The 21,564-nt window shown below is 49.6% G+C and overlaps 1 pseudogene across 1 annotated transcript in view; it reads left to right on the top strand.

Annotated features, from left to right (window-relative positions):
- LOC306948541 (ras GTPase-activating-like protein IQGAP1) overlaps nt 1-21,564 on the top strand; it is a 66,774-nt pseudogene that overhangs the window by 38,544 nt on the left and 6,666 nt on the right. The window contains exons 24-26 of the transcript in view: nt 20,022-20,101; nt 20,614-20,740; nt 21,284-21,415. The product of the transcript in view is annotated as a ras GTPase-activating-like protein IQGAP1 (transcript). The remainder of the gene's footprint in view (nt 1-20,021; nt 20,102-20,613; nt 20,741-21,283; nt 21,416-21,564) is intronic.

A 21,564-nucleotide genomic window follows, 5' to 3' on the forward strand; every position in this document is an offset into this window, starting at 1 on the left:
CTTTCCCTTCGGGCACGCTTGAGATTTAGGGGTGCATAGCATACTTGTCCTTTCCCTGCTCCATATGCAGTTACATGGATAATTGGCTGCCAGTTCTGAATAATTATTAATTTTAAGCAGGCCATTTTTTTGTTGGATTGTCTTACGGAGCATCCGGCAGGCACGTTATGAGGAAAATGTGATGTTTGAACAGTTCAGGCCTGAGAAATGCTGCCTTCAGTATCGCACCTCTCTTCTTCTTCTTGTTACAGGTTGGATTTTTCCCCGGTGAGTGTGTGGAGCTCATTAACGGAAAAGTCCCGGAGAGTCTCATCAATTCAGTGCCAAAGCCAGGTACGATGATACATTTGATGGTGCAGGGAAGCAAAATGGAGTCTTTTTTGGGTGTGTTCCGTGTTTAATACCTCCCTTATCCTTCCCACCTTATCCTCTGTGCTGATGATCCTTCATGCATAGCACGGGGCGTATGGCTGGTGTTTTGTAGGCAGGGAGAATGAGGGAAGGCAAAGGCAGTTCTCCTGCAAGTCAGTACGAGGCTGAGAACAGCCAGCGTCCCTGGTGGACAGATAGAGGTCTGGTTGTGCTAGTGACACGCTTGATCAGAACGTGGCTTTTCAAGAGGGTCCTTAATCCCCAGGTTGAGCAAGCTAAGCAAGAGGAGTGCATTAAACTCCATCAGAACGTGCAGAGATTTGGCCCGGTCCTCCTGTGTTTATGACTGGAGTTGGGGAAATCCTAGAATCCTTGTAGAATGGCTTGGGAATGGAAGGGAGCTCAAGGATCATCAAGCTCCAAGCCCCCTGCCTCAAGCTGGGCTGCCAACCAAGCTCCACATTTAATGTGGGACTGTGGGACCAGGCTGCCCAGGGCCCCATCCAGTCTGGCCTTGGACTCCTCCAGGGTTGGGGAAAATCCATTTTTGTACGCACTTGCTCATCATGTTCTTCCCGTTTTGAGGTGCTCTGTAGAATGTGTTGTGCTCGGCCTCGTCCAACGGAGCCAAGCCTAAAATGAACTGGTTTCTTCCTTTTGTTGTGCAGTGCCAAAGAAGCGCGGCAAGCTCCTCTCCTTCCTTTGTTCCGTGGTGAAGGCCCGCCCAAAGCAACAGAAAGAGCGGGAGGTGGAGAAGGAAAGGGTGTTTGGCCGTGACCTGGGAGAGCATCTTCTCCACTCTGGTTGTGATGGTAAGGGACGGCCCATGCCTGAGAGCTTCCCTGTTTGGGAACCTAAAGATGAAAGGGAGATGGTATGTAGCAAGGGGCAGGTTGATACAGGTGGAGAAACGGGGAATGGGAGTTGACGACTGAAAGATCAACTGAGTAGGTGATGGCTGCAAGGTAAATGCTCCCAAGGGACAAGCACATTTGTATTTGCTTAAAGCAAAGCCTGTAAGCCAATCCCCTGGTAGCCTGAAAAGAAAGGAAGCCTTTTGGCCAAAGAGAGTGTCCTGCATCAGTTTCCCAGCTCCTTCCGGGCGTGAGATTTTCCACCTCCGTTCCCGTGGGAGCAGTGATGGGACTTGCAATGTCTGCGGCTTCCCCGGAATTACTTTCTCCAGGCTGATTCCTAGGTCCTGGCATTTCTGGAACGCAAAGAACACATCTCTGTCCAGTTTCCTCAGCAGCTCCTGCAGAGGTGTCTCTGACAGCTTTCCCCTTGAAGGAAGAGCTAAGCAGTAGCCTGGCTGGGCTTAGTGGATGGGATGTGACGGGAGCGCAGCCTGAGCCAGGACTTGAATAAGGAGCTCCAGTAACCGCCGGCACGTGTTCTTTAGTCCCCCAGGTCCTCCAGAGCTGCGCCGAGTTCATCGAGCAGCACGGTGTGGTGCAGGGGATATACCGCCTGTCCGGCGTCGCGTCCAGAGTCCAGAGACTGCGGTAAGAGTGCTGCGACTGACAGACACAGCTGCCAGCAGGGGCACGGGCCCTGTTGCGGGCGTTCAGAGGCCTGCGGGCAATGCCTTAGCACAGAGTAAAGGTCTCCTTTGGGAACATCCCATCCAGCACGGCTGACGTGGTGCTGGTGGCCGAGTGTTTGTGTTCTGCTGTACATCAGGAAGCCCTTCCAACTCTGGATTGCGTTGGGTGTGGCTTTGGACTTGCTTTCCTCTTTCTCAACCATTTTCGTGTCCTTCTCTGCAGCCAGGAGTTTGAGTCTGAGCAGGTTCCTGAGCTGACCGTCCGCGACGTTCACAGCGCGAGCTCCCTCTGCAAAATGTACTTCAGGGAGCTCCCGAACCCCCTGCTGACCGACCAGCTGTACGACAAGTTCTCGGTAAGCACAAGGCAACGCCGTTCCTTTACCTCTTCCGTGGGCCTCTTGGGAGATGGCTGCAGCAGTGCCCCAGCTCCGAGGCCCTTCTTCTGTTAGCCCCATGGGGTTTACTTGCATGTCTTTGCCACATCCTGCATCGTGCTGATGCCACTTCTGGTGGCCCCAGGAGGTGGTTATTTCCATATTCACAATGCTTTGCGAGAATTCCTGTGTTGTTTGTTTGTTTGTTTGTTTGTTGCTATTCCCCAGCTATTTCTGGAACGGGAAGGGGATTAATAGCCAAGTGTACTTGGAGATGAATGCCCCCTGCGAGGAGCTGAGCTGCCCAACCAGGCTGTAAACCGGCCCGGTGCTTGGACTCCTTGGCCGTGGTGGCACCAGCTGTGTGCCGCTATGTTCCCCAGATGCCTGTGGGGAGGCCTAAAGTCTTTCTCAGTGCTGACCAGCAGCGCGCTGTGCCCATGGTTCCCGACCCTGCGGCAGGTATCTCGCCTGATTTGTGTCTCAATCCCTTTCTGCCCTTTTCCAGGATGCTGTTGGTGCCACTACGGAGGAGGAGCAGCTGGTCAGAATGCGGGACGCCATCCAGCAGCTGCCCGCTCCTCACTACAGGTCAGTGCTGCCCTCAGCCCGCTGAGCTCAGCCCTGCTGCACTTCAGGGGGCAAAGTGCAATTCCAGGCTTTGTCTCACGCGAGCAACGGGATGCCTGGGTGTGCTGAAACACTGCATGGGGTTAATTTGTGGGGTCAGTTCCTGGGTACGGGGGCACGCTTGGAGCAGCTGATGGCTGTGGCTGTGCTGGAGCTGGGTGCTGCAGCGTGGCACTTGGTCAAGTTGGGTCGACTTCATCTTCAGCATCAGTAGCAGTAATAACAACTAGTGTGAATTGAGGTTTGCTTTGTGAGTCGCAGCACGGGATGCTGGCTGGTGCTGAACATTTGCCGCTCTTGTTTCCCAGGACCCTGGCGTATCTGATGAGACACTTGGCCTGTCTGGCTGCGAACAGCTCTGTCACCAACATGCACGCTAAGAACTTAGCCATTGTGTGGGCTCCAAACCTCCTAAGGTAAACTTCTTTTTCCATTTCAACAGAACGCTTACGTCTGTTCTCCACTAGAATAAAGCAGTCCTCCCTTCTTCTGCACCACATGTGCTCTTCTCCTGTAAAATCTGCAGTGAGTGGCTGACAGCAGAGCAGGAGCCTGGACTGTTCTCCAACCCCACGTGGGCACAATTTCTAGATGAGCATTGCTGCTCTCTTGTTTAGGTGGGACTGGTGTGTCCTTGATCAGCCAGGAGAACTTCTTCAGTGGCATCACTGATTGCCCACTGCGGAAGTCTCCGGGGCCCAGTTTGACAGCTTTGGGCTGCAACAGTTCAGACCTGGGGAAGCGATCTTGGATAAATGACTTCTAAAACCGGCCTTTTCTACAGATCACAGCAGAGCGAGTCTGCCTGTGCCAGCGGGAGAGCTGCCTGCATGGAACTGCAGACGCAGTCGGCCGTGGTGGAATTCATCATCAACCACACAGACGTCCTCTTCTGCTCCACATCTGGACCTGACATCGCAGATGGAGCAGGTGAGTGTCTTCCTCCATTAGCTTTATCTCGATCAGACACCTGGATCAAATGCAGGCCTTCTCCAAGTCCTTTGAAATACACTTTCCCCGTTGAGGGGACAGCAGACTTCTGGGCTTAGGTGAGAATCTGGCACCCTGTTGCTGGATGCTGAGAATGTGCAAGCCCAAACATGACAAGAAGAAAACCGTCACTGTCATTATGATGTTTTGCAAGCAGGTGAAGCTTGATTAATGTGTGGCAGCAAAGCTTTCTGAGTTCACCGTACCTGCTTTCTAGGGTTTTTGTTTGCCTGTTTTGATACAGGGAGCTGCTCTTAATTATGACTGCGTCCTTTGCCATAGACACACCTCTGAGCACATGGTTGTTTTGAGCTGCTCTTCTTGCAGCGGCTCGGAGAAGCAAATCTGAGAGAAACACAGCAGCTCCCCCGGACCTGTGATGGCCGTAGTGCTGCCGCTTTCTGATCCTGGCTCTCACCTGTGGTTTTCCCTTACAGGGCACAGTTCTCTGTCAGGGCCCCAGTCTGTGCAGGCGTCTTCTCCTGCCACAGAGCTGCTCAGCCTGGAGGAGGCGCAGGCACGGAGGCGAGGCCACAGCAGCTCTCCTGTGGTTGTGACAGAGAGCAGGGACATAGAGGTGGAAGAAGGCTCCGCAGCTGTATGGGGGAAATTCCACACAGTCATCGACTTTCCATCTGAAAGGTAAAGAGGACTTCCTTTTCCAGTACCTTATCATCATTGTTTGGGTGGGTTTTTGTGGTTTCCTTTTGTCTTGGTGTTTTTTTTTTTTTTTTTTTTTTTTTTTTTCTTTTTTTTGCCCCCACTATTTCTAGTGCCAAAGCTTGCTGAAAGTCAGTTAAACTGATGGTACCTGAAGTGTTGCAGTGAATCTCCACTCCCTTTGCACTGTGAGACTGAACTCACATTCAGTTGCCCGCCGGGCTGAGTTTAGCCACACAAGGCTGGCATTCCCTCCTAGCTGGGCAGGCAGTCACGAGCTGCATAAAGCCATGCTGACGTCCATCCCGGCCTGTGCTGGCTTTACCTGGAAACATTGGGGTTTTCCGGACTTGAGGGCCACGTGCCTGAATCCAATTCCAGTTGTCCTCGAAGCAGAGCTGTTGGTCAGACCTGCTGGCACGAGAAACTAGACATGGCAGTGAGATGGGGCCGATGAGCTGTCAGCGTCAGAGTCAGAGATGCTTCTGAAGTTCCACGCACGGCTCACACCATTCCCTGTTTTCTCTCTCCAGACCAAGTCCACCCAGCAGGATGAAGGAATCACCAGCTGGCTGTTGGTGTTCCTGCTTCAGCCTGGGAAAACCATCCTCTGTGGCCAAACGCCAACCGCAGCGCCGTCCCAGGGAGCCCTCAGAGACAGACGTTGTAGTGCTGGCAGGTAAGGGTGCAAATCCAGCTTTCAACACCCTGCTTCTCAGCAACGTAGAATTCTTGCTGTCAGTGGGCTTGTATCTCCTTCTAGCGTTCCAGCCCATACCTGACACCTTCAGTTCTCCCCTGATCAAGAACCACTTTTGTAATTCAGCTTGGGAGAGTTTGACACCAAGCCCTGTTCATTCTTTTATAGGTGATTCGAGCTCTTGTCAACCGAGCAGAGCTGGAGCAAGTAGCGATGCTGGGCTGTGTGCTTCCATGAATGGAGAGCTCGCAGGAAGCACAAATGGCTGCGGTTCAGCTGACAGCGTGCCGCATAACAACAGTGGTGCACACAAGGAGCTCATCCAAGTTGAAGCCCTCATTTCTCCCAGCTCTGCTGAAGATGCTGACCTGAGCCTGCCAGACACCACAGGCACCAGCCTGGACTGTGACCCGGTGCCTGTGCAGTGCAGCCCAGCCCAAGCAGAGCCTGAGTGCCCCGACGGCAGCACCTCCATACAGGAGCAGGTCAGCACCAGCGAGGAGAAGCAGAGCCTCTTGGAGGGGGACTTAGAATCGGGCCTCCAGTCCCAGGCACCGGGCAGCAGCACTGAGAGCTCTGAGCCACTCTCTCCGTGAGCTTTCCACCCAAGAGAGGACGATTGCCATCTTTACCTGGACCTCTCACGCCCTCCTGTCTTTTCCTTTAGTAATAAAAGCACACTTGTGCTCACTCAACGCCTTGACTGCCTGAGGAGTTTTCATTCCCGGGGACTGGGATGAATGCAACACACAGCAAAGCACCTCAGCTTGCAACGCTGAGGCTGTGGAGTGCACGAAGCAGAGCTCCAGGTTTGTTCCTGTTTTGTCTGGCTTCGGGATGTCTGCAGCTCCCATTTGGTACAGTAGCAAACCATCTCTAGCATCCTGGATGCTGCTCGTGATAACCCCAAGCTTCCTGGCGGTGGCTTTGTGATGCCTTTCAGGGCTTTTGGATGCACTGTGATGCCTTGGCTGCTCCCTATCACCTCTCTCCTCCGGCCGCGTCCATTCCTGGCTCCCAACCTCCGAGCTGCCTGCGCAGATCATCTGCAGCCGTGTCCTCATCACACTGCAGAAGGACGAGCTCATCGTGGCCCGGCCTCTCATTGGTCAGGGGCAGCGCTGTCCCGCCCCTGCCTGCCTCTCATTGGTCAGGGGCAGCGCTGTCCCGCCCCTGCCTGCCTCTCACTGTCAGGGGCAGCGCTGTCCCGCCCCTGCCTGCCTTTCATTGGTCAGCGGCAGCGCTGTCCCGCCCCTGCCTGCCTCTCATTGGTCAGAGGCAGCACTGTCCCGCCCCTGCCTGCCTCTCATTGGTCAGCGGCAGCGCTGTTCCCCCCCCTCCCCTGCCCGTCTCTCATTGGTCAGCGGCATCGCTTTCCCGCCCCTGCCTGCCTCTCGTTGGTCCGCGGCAGCGCCGCTCCGACCCCGGGCGTTCGCTGGTCCGCGGCAGCGCCGCCGGCTGCCATTGGCTGAGGCGCCGTGCGCGGGAGCGACGTTGGGTGCTGGCAGTTGGAGGCGCGGCTCTCCTCGCATGAGCGCCGCTGCAGCCGCCTGTGCTGCCCCGTAGGAGACCGCGGCGGCAGCCGGAGCTGTCCGGGCGGCACCGGGAGGGAAGCCGCGGCAGCTCGGGAGCGAGTGCTGAGGACAGCTGTGCCGGAGGTGTGTTGGAGAGCGGTGCCGGACGGGGAGAGGGGCTGTGGGGGGCTCCAGGAAGCTGCGGGGAGGCGACGGGGAGGGGGGGGGGGTGATATAGTGAGTTGTGAGGCTGTAGGCGCCTGGGAGGTGATGTAGGGGTTATGGGGAGCTGCTGGGGGGAGAGGCAGATACGGGGCTCTGAGGGTGGTGTATAGGAGGTAGGGGGCTGTGGTGGGCCATAGGGTCATATGGGACTATTGGGGGCTGTTGGGAGCTGTAGGGAGGAAGGAATATGAAGCTGTAGTGCATTGTGGGGGGACTGTAGGCGTGGGTATGTAGATTTCTATAAAAAATGAAGCCCCTGTTCTGGGCTGCATTGCAAAAGGGGTGACCAGCAGGGAGAGAGAGTGATTGTCCTCATCGACTGAGCTCCTTTGAGGCCTCATCTGCAGCGCTGCATCCAGGCGTGGGGCCCGCAGCGCAGGAAGGACGTGGAGCTGTGGGAGCGGGTGCAGAGGAGGCACTGAGATGTCAGAGGGCTGGAGCAGCTCTGCTGTGAGGAGAGGTTGAGGGCAGTGGGCTTGTTCAGCCTGGAGAAGAGTAGGCTGCGGGAGACTTTATTGCAGCCTTGCAGTACTTGAGGGGAGTGTATAAGCAGGAAGGGAGCGGCTGTTCACAAGGGGGGATGGTGATAGGACAAGGGGGAATGGTTTTAAAGTGAGACAGGGGAGGTTTAGGTTGATATTAGGAGTAAGTTTTTCGCACAGCGGGTGGTGCCACACAAGAACAGGTTGCCCAGGCGTCAGTGATTTACAGGCTGGTTCGGCCCTGTTCTGTGACTGACGGGGTGGAGGGATCCGCGGATCCGTGCTTCTGGAAAAGGGAAACAGGGAGAATGATTTCAAAATAATTGAAAACAGCCTTTACAGAAAGCAGGTGGCACCTATCGACTGGTACAAGATCCTAGAGAAATGAATGAAATAGTTCTCAAGTGACACTCCCTGCTTCCTAAGCCCTGTAATTTAATGAGTCCAATCCCACACGGACACAAATGGTTCAGTGTAACAGACCTCAAAGATGCTTTCTGGACCTGCATTTTAGACTCAGAGAGTCTAGATCTTTTTGCTGTTGTACGAGAGGATCCAAAAATGCGACAAAAATAGCAAGATAGGTGGATTGCTTTACCCCAAGGGTTCATAGAGTCACCTAATTGATTTTATTATATTTTATGTGTTATATTATTATAGGTATTATATATTGTGTTATTATGTGTTATTTTATATACATTATATATTTTATATTTTATTTTTGTTTTAACTAATGAAGTGCTGGAGAAAGTTTTGGGAAAGTTTCAGGTTGAAGAGTTGGTAAAGCTGTGGCAGTATGTAGATGATTTGCTGGTTTGTGGAAAAGAGGAGTCTGAAGTAAAGGAGACTGCAAGTGAAATTGTGAAGTCGTTACTTGTACTGTATGTCTTCAGTGCATTATTTTCTGAAAGGGTACACCCAAGCAGAGATGTAAGGGATCGTGTGCCTTCAGAGCCTAGAAAAATGTGTCCAGTTTCAGCAAAGTAGGTCTTGGGCACTGCGCTGGATGCATATGTCCGTAATGGGTGTAACATACTGTGACTTGGTTGCATTACTGTGACTAATTGAAGTGGCTTAAGGAAAGGCTGTTTTCTTCTGTTTGTTTATTCCCTTTGCTGAGCTATTTGCACGGAATGAGCTGATGTTGTTGTTGCTGTGGGGTGTGATCAGAAGGATGGGAAAGCGCAGTGTTTGTGTTCACATGAGGTTATAGCAGGGCTATGTCAGACTATCGTGGATGTTCTTTAAGTAGTTTGAGGCTCCTGGCACATGGAAAATAATCATGACAGCTGTCTCTGTCTTCTATCGAGCTCTTAAAAATACTGCTTGAGATAACAGCAGATGAGATGAAATGCTGAGCAGCATGGGGCTTGTGTCTGCCTTCAATAATTCTTTTCCTAGGCAGTTTGTGTTAAATTTTGTTCCATGGTCTGTGTCAGAAATCTGGATTGCTCCGTGAGGTGTTAGAACTAGCTTACCTGTTGCCTACTGACATAAGGCTTACTTGATTTGAGCTATGGAACTTTCAGCTTTTTTTTTTTAATGGCTGTTTCAAGTAATTACTGCTTGTCCTCTCTGTCCTTTCCTAAGTCAAAAGTTGCTGTGTCTGTTTTCCTTCGTTCTTCATGAGATGGAGTAGTGTCAACCGTAGTGTGTGTGTTTTTGTAAGAAAGGTCTTTCTTTTCCTACTTTCCCCCCGCTTTCTCTCATGGGGAGAGCAGCATGCCTAAAGGTGTGCATACTGTGTGTGTACGCACTGTAGGAGGAAGCAAGCAGTCTGTGCCGTAGTCTGCCTAGGTGACGGGGAGTTGTCAGATGAAGGACAGAACAAATGCAGGCATTCTATGGGCTAAGATAATACTGAGAGGGAAATGCAAGTGATGCTGAGACAAACTTGCTGTTACAGCCTAGACATCACTGTCCAAATGCAGTGCCTGCTATAAAACGTTCCACTTTGTGATTCTCCTACTGCGTGCAGAAGAAAAAGCTGCAGTCTTTGGGTATTTTAACCCAAGTTGTATCCACTCTGAGCTCCTCGCTTTCTTCCAAAAGATCTTTGTTGTAAACTCTCCAACTGCGATTTGAACTGTTGCTTCTTTCAGCAAGCAAGAATTGAATATTCAATATACGTTGCATCACACGATCTCAGGGTGTCCATTCCAACCCAAGTTACTTTGTGATTTGCTGTAGGTTTGGCATGTGTGACTCAGGCTTTGTTCACATTTAGCTAAGTGTAAGCTGTCTATTTATGTCTGTTTTCAGTTAGTTGAACTGTAGTCCTCGCTGTGCCTGGCAGCACCGACATCTGTTGTAATACAGCTCATAGTACATGCATCCAGTAAATCCTGGTATTTCAGAAGTGAAGGCACTGTATTTTTGAATGGCGTTCTGTGCAAAGCTATAGCTTGGTGTGAAGAGCTTTATTCTGAAGGATTCTTGAAAACTTGTGACTTACTAGCCCTGGCCATTGAGGTTTTGATAATTCTCTTCTAGTGGATTTGAGCTACGTGTTGAAGAGCTCAGTTGTGTCCATTCACGTGGTCTCCCCGAGGGATTTTTTTTCTGCTTTTTCCTTTATTTATTAGTATGTCCAAAAATGTGTGGCTTCCTTAAGGTGGAGAAGTGGTCTTGCTTTCTTTGCTAGTAGAAAATGATTGCTATTAAAATCATAGAATCATAGAATCGTAGAATCACCAAGGTTGGAAAAGACCTAAAATATCATCCAGTCCAACCGTTCACCCATTCCCAATAGCTCCCACTAAACCATGTCCCTCAACACAACATCCAGCCTTTCCTTGAACACCCCCAGGCTCGGTGACTCCACCACCTCCCTGGGCATCCATTCCAGTGCCTGACCACCCTTTCTGAAAAGTAATACTTCCTCATGTCCAGCCTGAATCTCTACTGCTGTAGCTTGAAACCATTCCCTCTGGTCCAATCTCTAATGACACGAGAGAAGAGGCCGACCCCCAGCTCACTACAACCTCCCTTCAGGAAGTTATAGAGAGCAATGAGGTCTCCCCTGAACCTTCTCTTCTCCAGGCTGAACATTCCCAGCTCCTTCAGCCTCTCCTCGTATGGCCTGTGTTCCAGACCCCTCACCAGCTTTGTTGCCCTTCTTTGAACACGTTCCAGGGCCTCAATATCTTTCTTGCGAAAGTGAGGGGCCCAAAATTGGACACAGTACTCGAGGTGCGGCCTGACGTGTGCTGAATATAGGGGAACAATCACCTCTCTGCTCCTGCTGGCAGCACTGTTTCTGATGCAAGCCAGGCTGCCATTGGCCTTCTTGGCCACCTGGGCACACTGTCGGCTCATGTTCAGCCGAGCATCAATCAATACCCCCAGGTCCATTTCCTCTACGCAGTCCTCCAGCCACACTGCCCCAAGCCTGTAGCGTCGCCTGGGGTTGTTATAGCCAAAGTGCAGGACCCGGCATTTGGCCTTGTTGAACCTCATCCCATTGGCTTCAGCCCAGCTCTCCAGCCTGTCCAGGTCCCTCTGTAGGGCCTCGCTACCCCCAGGCAGATCCACACTTCCAGCCAATTTGGTGTCATCTGCGAATTTACTGAGGGTGCACTCGATGCCCTCATCGAGGTCATCAATAAAGATATTGAAGAGGACAGGCCCCAGCACCGACCCCTGGGGAACACCACTCATGACCGGTCTCAGCGGGTATTTGGTTTAGCACTAATAGCACTTTTGGCTGTTACTGTTTAGCATACTGTTAGCACAGTTTTGGCTGTTGGGCTTATCAGCGAGGCACTGGATGAAGGAGACACCAGAAAAACTCTGCAAGCCTTACAGGTTCCTGCAGCAAAACTGGAGGGTGTAACCCCACAGGTAGGTCAGCATTATCAGGGCACACTGCTTGGGGCTAAGAGAGAGAAAGCACCGGTGGGTGTAGTTGAAAGTACCTCTCCAGAAGCCTTTGCATCTGTGTACTGAGGGCATTCCTGATGTTGGGAAAAAAGCTGGGAAACAGATGTGGAAATGAAAGGGTGAACGCTGCATGCTATCAGCTGATGTCACCTGGCCAGTTTGGATCTGTCTGTATGAAGGCAAGAGAGATGCAGGCATAACACGTGAATCTTTGTGAACTACAGAGATGGGCTTAAAGATATGAACTGCTTGAGATGGATTGCTCTAGCTAATCGTACGTCCAGAGTGGCACACGTACCTTCTTTTTGGAGATATAAGGAGATGGTTCAGTTTCATTTGTTTTTATAAGAAGGCAGTGTTTATCCTAATAGTTGTGAATTTCCAAATGCAAGTCTCGTTCAGTCTCCGTTTTTCAGTGCTATTTGTTAAATGTATCCATAGGTGTAGTTACATAAAGCACAAATGAGGTTTGAGAAATAGGAAAAAAAACTTGTTAGGTGATGAATTTGTTCAGAAGGAGGGGAAAATGGAAAACAAAATATATGCTTCTAGCAAGATGCGTATGAATGCCTGTCACTCACTAGGTGACACTGCAGATGCTATGCATTTTTTGCATGGTGGTTGTGTGTTGTGGTAGCCCAGGACTTCTCCTGACTTAGGTGGAGTTGCCTCTTTGTGTAACTGGTCTGTATGTACAGGTGAAAATGGAGAGAGGAAGAATGATCTCACCTTACTGCTTTAGGAAGGAAGATGAAACGCTGTATGGGTGGTGTTTGGTTGCCCCGCCTCGGGCAGGGGGTTGGAGATTCGTGATCCTTGAGGTCCCTTCCAACCCTGTGATTCTGTGGTGTACATGCTACTGATTTTTTTTTTTTAACAGATGAGTGGGATGCTATTTTATTTCCTTATGCTTACACAGAAGTAGCAGATGTGCTTCCTTTCAGTTGCCTAAGTGTGTTTAATTTCTTTTTGTAATATCTTTTCAGTTGTGGAGCTCATTGTTCTAATTCCAGCAGGGATTTTAGCATAGAGACTGGGATGATACTGTGTTCAACATTGGTGTTTTTTTGTATGTTTGTTTGCTTTGTTTTTTTTGAGTAAGTGTAAACCTTCACGATGGCAGTGTCCGAAAACTGCGCTGGTGATGAAGATCACTGAGCAGCTTCGTCAGTGGCCCTGAAAGGGTTCATGTTCCTCAGGAACCCATTTTGTGCTGAAGCATTTCCTCCTGCTGAGTGAGAATGAAAGAACGAGTTGTTCTTAGTGTGCATGGAAGCTTCTGCCAGGCTGGATTGGTGACTTCAGTTGACGTGCAATTAGCTCACTGAGGCATATGTTCAGTGTAGGGCTCCTCCCTGCAACATGGCAGCAATTTCAGAGATGGTGAGATCGTGGTACAGACTAGCACTGTGGGTAGAACAGTTGCTGTCCTGAGTCAACGTGCTTACTAGCTGGTGACTTCTGTACCTTGGGACTGAGAGGGATTGTAGTTCAGTAAATGCACGGGAAAGATCAGAGGGTTTTGATAGTCCTGGGATTGATGACTCTGCTGGTAGAGATGGCAGTGCAAGAGTTTGTTCTTCTAAGTCTGCCACCCTTCCCCAACAGGAATTTCTACATTGCTGAAGCAGTCATGGGACTCCTTGGACATTCAGATAAAACTTGTTAAAGGGATGTAGGTTTCAATCCAAAGCAGTGGTAATGTGGAGGGTATGTAAGGAAATGTCAATTTTCAGTCCTGCCACAGAGCTCTTCATGCTGGAATACAGTGGCTCTTTGTGCAGAGTGATTATTAGTCCGTGTCAGAAGTCGATGTTTCCTGTGTCCTGTTTGCACATCAGGAGTTGTTGGAGGGATGGCAATTGCTTCTTAAGATCTCCTTCCATAGTAACCCCCAGGAGGCAACAGTGGGGGTGGAGGAGCTGTGCTTGGCAGCTGCTGGACTATTGTTCATTACGTGTATTTTGGGGTTTGCTAAACACTTGTCTCTTGGAAAATTTCTGCGTGTAACGTTATTTAGTGAGTTTCTTCAGCCAAAACATAAGATACGGTGTGATCAGTACTCCACAGCAGATGGTCTGTTAAAAGAGAGACTTGAGAGATGCTTTTACTGTTGTACATTTGTATTTACCCCCAGTACATACAGTGCTTTTTGATTTGCTGGTCCAGCAATCTGCAACCCTTTGTGGACGGGACAAGAGCAGCCTGCTGTTGCGTTAGTTAGCCATCAGTTTTTGGTTGCTGCTCCTGTATGTGCATTTCCACTTCCTAAAGTTTCCCTGAACAAGTCCTTGCAGCCTGGTACTGGGGAAGGACTCTTGTTAGTCTATGTTTGTGTCCACCTCGGCGGAACAAAGCTTTTCAGGAAAAGTCCTAGGAGTGCTGGTAGGCAGACACCCAGGTGGCTGTGAGTCGGCAGTGTGCTCGTGCTGCCTGGAAGGCTTCAGTAGAGAGGTGATCCTTCCACTTGGCATTGGTGAGGCTGCTCCTGTACTGTGTCCAGTTCTGCCCTGCCCCCCAAACAGGAGACACGAATGTTCTGGAGATAGGCCAGCGTAGGGCCCCTGAGGTGCCTGAGGGACTGGAACACCTCTCCAGAGAGGAAAGCTGAGGGTGAGGAGACTCTTGAGTCTAGAGATGAGAGGGCTTGGGGGGAATCTGTTCAGTGTATGTGAAAGCTGGAAGTGAGGATGCAGTTGAGGACAAGAGGCATTGAGTACAAACTGGGGTTCAAGAGGTGCCATCTAAACGTCAGGCAGCACTTTACAGTGGAGGGAACTGAGCAGTAGCGGAGGTCGAGCAGAGAGGGACTGGAGTCTTTTCTGTGGAGTTGTTCAGAAGCCATCTGGATCTGGTCTGTCCTGGATAATGTGCTCTCGGTGTCCGTGCTGGAGCAAGGGGATTGTCCCAGATGAGCTCAGAGGTCCCTTTCCATCTTAAATTGTGCCGTGATTTTCTTTTTTGGGCTCCTTGGAAAGGCACGTCCTGTTGGCAAATACAGCTTTAGGACTGACCAGTGCGGATTGCTTGGCATTGGGATGTCCTGATGTTTGTTGGAGTGATACCACTGATGGAACTTGTTGGTGGGAGTTCCTTGTCCTGAGAAGAGTTTTGGCCTGGTAATGCTGTAGTTGCTTCTGCTGGTAACAAATGTCCATTATGGCCTTGTGTTGAAATTGATTAGAAAGATACTGAAGTGCTTCCTGTATCCCTTGAGACTGCAATTGCTCAGAGGTGGTGGTTTTGTTTTGCACAACCAGTGACACTCTTCCTCATGCTGCGAATGCTTTCCTCATCATATTCTCTTCAGGACACTCAGGATGAAACAGCTGTGCTTTGGCTCGATGAAACTCAGGATGGGATTCAGAAGGCTAACAGGGACACTGAAGAGTCACAGAGATGTAAGCATTGTGGCAAATACCGTGGTTCAATGCCACTGTCAACCCAATATTCGTCACCAAATGGAAGAATGCGAGCAAGAAATGTACACATGCAAAGGAAATTAGAATACAAGTGTTTGCTTCAGGTAGGTGTAGAAGTTTTTTCTTTCAACAATGAATGTCGCAGCCTTTAAATTTCAATTCTTTACATCTTTTTGGAAGCATATGTCGTTGTTTCAGTTGTGCTTGTGACTGTGTTACGTCCTAGGCAGAGATACCTATTGAATCTCTGTCAAAGTGTTTGACATTAGCAGATAACTGTGTCTGTCTGTGGTTGGGTAGTCAAGCGTGGGGATGTTCATGTGCGCCGTTCTGGTGCATCTTAGCTTTCATTTGTGTTGTACTGTTGCCTTAATTCTATGAAGTATTTCTCAAAGTACTTTTTTTTTTTTTTTGCACTAAGTGCAGATAAAAACACAAATCAGTGCAGTTGGCAGGTGGACTGTGCCACAGAACATTTGGTCAAAAGCAGGATTAAAGTATGCTTCTTTGAGCCAGAATAAGATCTTCAGATACCCTTCTACCTCTGTGTGTGTGAACAGACATTTGCTCAGTGCTGAAAATGACTGTATCTCGTGTTTACTGCATCGGTGAGATACCTGTGGTTGATTTTGTACTGTGTTTGCAACAGCGTTCTGGAGTAGCCCTGGGTTAGCTCTTTCCTCATCTTTTTCTTGTTGATGACCTGTTCTGTGTTCAGGTTGCTATTCTTGCTAGGAACGGTGCAGTCGCTGGAAAGGTGCTTTTTGAGTCAGCTGTCTGCTGTACCAGGGCTCTGCAAGAAGAAGCTGCCTTGACTGCAGCTGTTGTCAGAGTACAGCTGAGTGAATGGATAAAAGGTTGTAGAGAAATACTGTCGATAAGTCAGCACCGTAGTAGGACTAAGAGCACACAAAAAAGCGCTGTCAGACACTGTGCCATACACAGATGCACACTGTACTGAAAAGATTGTTGTACACCAAGTTGTCTTTTTTTAACCCGTATTTTTATGCATAAATACAGGAAGGTATTTGTGTACACTCGCACAGTGCCTTGCTCTCTGAAGTTTGTTGTGAGTCACTGAGCTCCTGACTGCCCAGGTAACCTGCCTCCTCCTGTTGTTGAAGTTTCCTTAGGAATTCTGGCTGTGAATGAAGCAGTTGATCACGGAGATACCAGCCCTACCCTGAGTGCCTTGCGCTCACCAGATGTGGGGCTGTGCGGAGTCGCTCCGGAGTGTGCAGAGACATAGCAGCGAGAGTTGGCAGAAGTGGAAAGGAGAACAATGGCAACAGGTGAACCCCAAATAGCTAACTGCTAGTGCAGTAAATTCAAGATGATTGCCTGTAGGATGGAAAGCAGAGGGGGAGAAATGTGAGGAGAAGCCTTGCGTTCTGGGTATCTTGTTAGAATCTCATGTTACAGGAGATTGAGGCTGCCTTGTAAACTGAAGTCTTTGTTAAAGGAAAGAAGAAAAAGGTAGGAAGGAAATGAAAAAGTGAGCAGTGAAATATTCCCCACTTGTAGAATATATTGTGCTTAGGTAGTTGTTGGGGTGGTTCATTGGAATCTGAGGCATTCCTTCTATTGCTTGGAGGAAGGGCCCTCTCCATGCATTTCCTTCTTGTAGTATTTGTATGTGCGGAAGCTAGAGACGTGTTTGCCTTCAACATAGCACCATTTCTGCTTTTAGGAGGCAGTGGCAGTGAACGGGTGAAACACTGGGTGAGAGGAGGCTGTCATGATTATCATAACCTGAGGACCAGAGAGGGAGGATGGGATGAGCGGACTGAATTTGTGCAGCATGACACACAGCTGTCACGGGAGGAGATGCAGGTAAAGTACGTGCTCTTTTTCTCTGCAGTTGAAGTTGCCCCTATTTCAGGCCTTATTGCAACTTCAAGAAGTAATGTTTCAGCACAGTAGTGATGTTAGCAAGCTTTGTATCTTATTTCGCTGTTCATTGTCTACTTTGCGCGTCAGCACCTCTTTGTGCTATTGTGGAGAATGTGCACACCTTTATCCCCAGAACAAGACGGTGGTGTTGCTGCTCACCGAAAAGCAACTTGTAAGTTTCTCTTGAGCATAATACAGAAGCTGCTGTGTAACGTGTCATTTTTGCATCTCCCTTTTCTCTTCCTGGCTCTTCTCCCTACCATAACACTAATCTAGAGCACTGTATCTGGAGTCACGGCAGCATACGACCGAGAGCAGTTGTGGCTGGCCCAAGAGAACCTGATGGTGAAGCTTCAGGCTTGTTGTTGAGGCTGTCTTGTTTGTCAGGAATTCAACTCCAGAATGAGGTTTTTGAAGAAGCAAGTTCCAGCCATCACTTGCATGCAGGTATGAAATCCCCTAATTCTGTTTGAAACTTGTGCTTGTCAGTTGCTCTCCACATGCACGCTTACTGACTGGTTTTGTTCAACTCAAGCAGTTGCCACGCACAATTATCTTCATTTTGCAAAGTATTGGAAGGCGTTTCCTTCTCCCTGAGAATCACTATGTATGAATTACTTCTCTCCCTCTTCCCATTAGTCCGTGGGTTTGGAGAATTGAAGATGGCATTGAGAATTGTGCAATGGATGGTGCATTTGGTTGTTTAGCTCACCATTTGTTCTCTAGCTGTGTTTTGCCCTTGGTGGGGGGTGCTGCTAAGTCCCTCACCATGACAGCTGGTGGTGGAAGAAATAGTTAAGGCTTCACTGCATACCTCTTGCGGCCTGTCTTGTAAGATGAGCATGTCTCTGTTACATTTTATTCAGCCAAAGGGAAGTGGAAACTGAGCAGCAGAAAGAAGCATAGAACAGTAAATTACTGCTCTTCAATTTGAGAAGTCGCCTTTTTTCTTGTGTGTGTTTTCAGTCCCAGTGGCGTGGCTATAAAGAGAGGAAGGCATATCAAATCCGTTTGGATTACTGACGAGCACACAAGGACCAAGTAGTGAAGGTAGCAAATGCTATGGTTTTTGGTTGTTTTTTTTTTTTTTTTGTTAACATTTTTGGTAGCAATATTTAGAATCATAGAATCATAGAATCATAGAATCACTAAGGTTGGAAAAGACCTAAAAGATCACCCAGTCCAACCGTTCACCTATTCCCAATAGCTCCTACTAAACCATGTCCCTCAACGCAACATCCAGTCTTTCCTTGAACACCCCCAGGCTCGGTGACTCCACCACCTCCCTGGGCATCCATTCCAGTGCCTGACCACCCTTTCTGAAAAGTAATACTTCCTCATGTCCAGCCTGAATTTCCCCTGGCGTAGCTTGAAACCATTCCCCCTGGTCCTATCACTAATGACACGAGAGAAGAGGCCGACCCCCAGCTCACTACAACCTCCCTTCAGGAAGTTATAGAGAGCAATAAGGTCTCCCCTGAGCCTCCTCTTCTCCAGGCTGAACATTCCCAGCTCCTTCAGCCTCTCCTCATATGGCCTGTGTTCCAGACCCCTCACCAGCTTTGTTGCCCTTCTTTGAACACGTTCCAGGGCCTCAATATCTTTCTTGCGAAAGTGAGGGGCCCAAAACTGGACACAGTACTCGAGGTGCGGCCTGACGAGTGCTGAATATAGGGGAACAATCACCTCTCTGCTCCTGCTTGCAACACTGTTTCTGATGCAAGCCAGGATGCCATTGGCCTTCTTGGCCACCTGGGCACACTGTTGGCTCATGTTCAGCCGAGCATCAATCAATACCCCCAGGTCCGTTTCCTCTACGCAGTCCTCCAGCCACACTGCCCCAAGCCTGTAGCGTCGCCTGGGGTTGTTGTGGCCGAAGTGCAGGACCCGGTATTTGGCCTTGTTGAAACTCATCCCATTGGCTCCAGCCCAGCTCTCCAGCCTGTCCAGATCCCTCTGTAGGGCGTCGCTACCCCCAGGCAGATCCACGCTTCCAGCCAATTTGGTGTCATCTGCGAATTTACTGAGGGTGCACTCGATGCCCTCATCGAGGTCATCAATAAAGATATTGAAGAGGACAGGCCCCAGCACCGACCCCTGCGGAACACCACTCACGACCGGTCGCCAGCTGGATTTGACTCCATTCGCCACCACTCTCTGCGCCCGGCCCTCCAGCCAGCTCCTCACCCAGCCAAGAGTGTACCCATCCAAGCCTCTGACTGCCAGCTTCTGCAGGAGAATGCTGTGGGAGACAGTGTCAAAGGCTTTGCTGAAGTCTAGGTAGACCACATCAACAGCCTTTCCTTCATCCACCAGATGGGTCACTAGATCATAGAAGGAGATCAGGTTGGTCAAACAGGACCTGCCCTTCATGAACCCATGCTGGCTAGGCCTGATCCCCCGGTCACCCTGCACATGCCGCATGATCTCCCTCAAGACGATCTGCTCCATAACCTTCCCTGGCACCGAGGTCAGGCTGACAGGCCTGTAGTTCTCCGGATCCTCCTTACGACCTTTCTTATAAATGGGAGTCACATTGGCAAGCCTCCAGTCATCTGGGACCTCACCAGTCAACAAGGAGCGCTGACAGATGATGGAAAGCGGCTCGGCTATCACCTCCGCCAGTTCCCTCAGCACTCTTGGGTGGATCTCATCTGGCCCCATCGACTTGTGACAGTCCAGCTGGAGCAGTAGGTCTCTGACTGTTTCTTTCAGAATCGCAGGGGGGTTAGTGTGCTCCCCGGCCGAGATTACCAGGTCAGAGAGAGGGGTATCCTGAGGATAACTGGTCTGACTTTTAAAGACAGACGTAAAGAAGGCATTCAGAACCTCCGCCTTTTCCTTATCCTCAGTGGTCACATTCCCAGCCTCATCCAGCAAAGAGTGGATATTCTCCTTTGTCCTCCTCTTACTGTTAATGTATTTATAAAAGAGTTTCTTATTCCTTTTCACACCAGCAGCTAGGTTAAATTCAAGCTGGGAATTTGTGGAAAAGACTTTTATCTGAGCTGCTTTGGGATTCTTTCCTATAGATTCAGTCACTGGCCAGGATGTATCAAGGCAGAAGGCATTACAGAGATCACCTGCAATATTTCAGAGACCACGTAAGAGATTGTGAAATGAATTCAGTGTCTGACACTTTTTTTTTTTTTTTTTTACTCTGCCCTTAACAAGTTTAAGTGGCTGGGTTTTTTTTTCCATTCTAGATAAATGACTTTATAAAAACTCAAGCTTTTATCCGAGGAAACAAAGCAGGAGAAGACTACAAAACCCTCAGGAAGTGTGGCCAAGAGAATAAAGCTAATATGCTTTGAATCTCTATTTGCAGAAAAATGCTGTTAGTGAGATCTGCAACACGAAGACAGCTATGAAAATCAGTTGGGATGAAGTGGTGCAAAGAGTAGATAGGTAGGTAGGAAGGTGGCTGAAGGAAAAATTCCCTCTGGCTGAGGGAGTGGAATGCGCTGTCAGCAAGTTTGCTGATGACACAAAACTGGGAAGAGTGGCTGATACAGCAAAAGGCTGTGCTGCCTTCCAGCGAGACCTGGAGAGTTGGGTGGGGAGAAACGGAATGAGAAAGAACAAGGGCAGGTGTAGAGTCTTGCATCTGGGCAAGAGCAACCTGAGTACCAGCATAGGTGGGGGGCTGAGCTGTTGGAAAGCAGCGTAGGAGAAAGGGATCGGGGGATCCTGGTGGGCAGTAGGAGGAGCATGAGCCAGCACTGTGCTCTCGTGGCCAAGAGGGCATCCTGGGGTGTATGAGAAAGAGTATGGATAGGAGGTCGAGAGGTTCTCTTTCCCCTCTACTGTGCCCTGATGAGTGGAGCATCTCCCTATGGGGAAAGGCTGAGAAAGCTGGGTCTCTTTAGCTTGGAGGAGACTGAGGGTGACCTCATTGATGTTTATAAATGTGTGAATAGTGAGTGTGAGGAGGACGAAGGCAAGCTCTTCTCAGTGACATCCAGTGATAGGACAAGGGGCAATGTGTGCAAGCTGGAGCATAGGAGGTCCCGCATACATAAGAGGAAAAACTTCTTCACGGCAAGGGTAACAGACCACTGGGATGGGCTGCCCAAAGAGGTTGTGGGATCTCCTTTGGAGACATTCAGCAGCTACCTGGACATGTTCCTGTGTGCCCTAATGTAGGTGATCCTGCTCCAGAGCAGGGGGATTGGACGAGATGATCTTTGGAGGTCCCTTCCAATTCCTGACATTCTGTGATTCTGTGCAAACTTGGTTCACGGTAGTACTTTTGCTGCTGGGAAATAGGAGCGCTGATCTTTGGGGTAAGTTCTGCAAGGTGGACTCCCCGAAGCTGATACTGACTTCATGACAGAAGTCAACGCTATAGGATGATTTATTCCATGCAAGAAGTTCCGGATGCTGTCTGGAGTTATTCAAGCCCATTGGTGTTAATTTGATCCTGGACTGGCTGCTGCTTGACATGCTGTCTGCACAGAGGTAACACGTGCAGTAATTTGTTTCCTGTCCTCTGATGTTTTGTCACTTGTTTTTAGTTACTGCTGAAAACCCAGCTATGGCTGTGGTTCGGGAATTTGTTCACTTGCTCGATCGGACCCAGATTTTCAGGAGGAGCTGGAGCTAATGAAACTGTGTGAGGAAGTTGTGAGCTTGATCCGATCTAATCAACAGCTTGAAAATTACCTCAATCTCATGGACATCAAGATTGGACTGCTAGTGAAGATCAGAATGACACTGCAGGTAGGAAATGCAATGCTGGGAGACTAGGAGAGTGAATTGAGGCCAATGGCAGTTAGCATGAGGACCTTCTGAGCCTGGATCTCACTTACTCAGATTCAGTGGGAAATGTTTCCCCCAGAGTTACAGGTTTTCCTCCCAGTAAGTTCCTA

The sequence above is a fragment of the Tetrao urogallus genome (genome assembly GCF_951394365.1).
Source record: "Tetrao urogallus genome assembly, chromosome: 7".
NCBI classification, from domain to species: domain Eukaryota; kingdom Metazoa; phylum Chordata; class Aves; order Galliformes; family Phasianidae; genus Tetrao; species Tetrao urogallus.